The sequence below is a fragment of the Octodon degus genome, unplaced genomic scaffold (assembly GCF_000260255.1).
Source record: "Octodon degus isolate 3935 unplaced genomic scaffold, OctDeg1.0 scaffold00184, whole genome shotgun sequence".
NCBI lineage: Eukaryota > Metazoa > Chordata > Mammalia > Rodentia > Octodontidae > Octodon > Octodon degus.
Window position 1 is genome coordinate 1,434,981 of NW_004524760.1, and position 1,227 is coordinate 1,436,207.

A 1,227-nucleotide genomic window follows, 5' to 3' on the forward strand; every position below is an offset into this window, starting at 1 on the left:
GCATCGCTTGAATGACCAGTAATGTTGAACATTTATTTATGTTTGTTTGCTCAGATACCCATTTTTGAGTTGGGTCTTTAAATTTGAGGGGGGTCTGATATTTTTAAGTTTTTTATATGTTCTAGATAGTAGTCCTTTGTGGAACAGCTGGCAATTTTTTTTTCCCCACTCTGAAGGTTGTCTCTTTGTTGGTGGTTTCTCTTGCTGTGAAAAAAACTTTTTAATAAGATGAGATCACAGTTATTGATTCTTTGAGATAGTTCCTGTGTGATTGAGGCTTTGTTCATAAAGTCTTTGCTTATACCAGTGTCTTCACCTGTTCTGTCTTCCAGCAGATTTAATGTTTCTGTTTTAGTATTTAGATATTTGATCCATTTTGATTAGTTTAGTGCATGGTGAAAAGTATGGGCCTAGTTTAGATCTTCAGCATGTGAAAAGCCAGTTTTTTCAGCACCATTTGTTAAAGAGGCTTTCTTCCAGTGAAGATGTTTGGCTTCTTTGACAAAGATAAAGTGGCTAATCTAATCTGTATCTTCTAATCTGTTTTTGATTTTCAGCTCTTTTTATTTGTTTTGTTTTGTTTTGTTTGGCCAGTACCATGCTGTATAGTATAATTTCAAGTCAGAAATTGTGGTGCCCCCTGCCTTGCCCTAGATAGACCCTTGTGGTTCCAAATTAATTTTAGGATTTTTTTTCTAATTCTGTGAGATACATTGTTGGAAATAGGATCAGGATTGCATTAAATATGTATAACAATTTTTGAAGTATGGCCATGTACTATATTGGTTCTTTCTACCCAAGAACAAAGGATATCTTTCCATTTTCTGATTCTCTTCAAAGGAGATATGTTTATTGGTATAGTAGGCAAATAAAGGAGTGGAGTAAATGTTTATGTCTTAAAATGATAAATTCAGCCCAATTACTACTGTTAATTAAAAAAGCCTTATTTAACTGGAACATAGATAATTAAAATCTTCAGTTTGGAATGAGGAGCTAGCTCAGCAGCATAAGCGCCAGGCTGGCAAGTGCAAGATCCTGAGTTTGATTCCTAGTACCAAAAAAAGGAAAAAAAAAATTAGTTAGCTGCCTTCCATTGACTTTTGGTGGTGTGCTTCTGTTTAGGAAAGAGGCAAAATTACTAGTGAAAAAGAAGAAAATCACTACTTTACTCATTCTATTAAAACAATTTTGTTTTTGTTTTTACCCATCCATGGCACTTTTTTTTTT

At 33.8% G+C, this 1,227-nt stretch overlaps 1 protein-coding gene across 1 annotated transcript in view; it reads left to right on the top strand.

Annotated features, from left to right (window-relative positions):
• Atl3 (atlastin GTPase 3) overlaps window positions 1-1,227 on the top strand; it is a 50,136-nt gene that overhangs the window by 4,461 nt on the left and 44,448 nt on the right. The window lies entirely within an intron of this gene.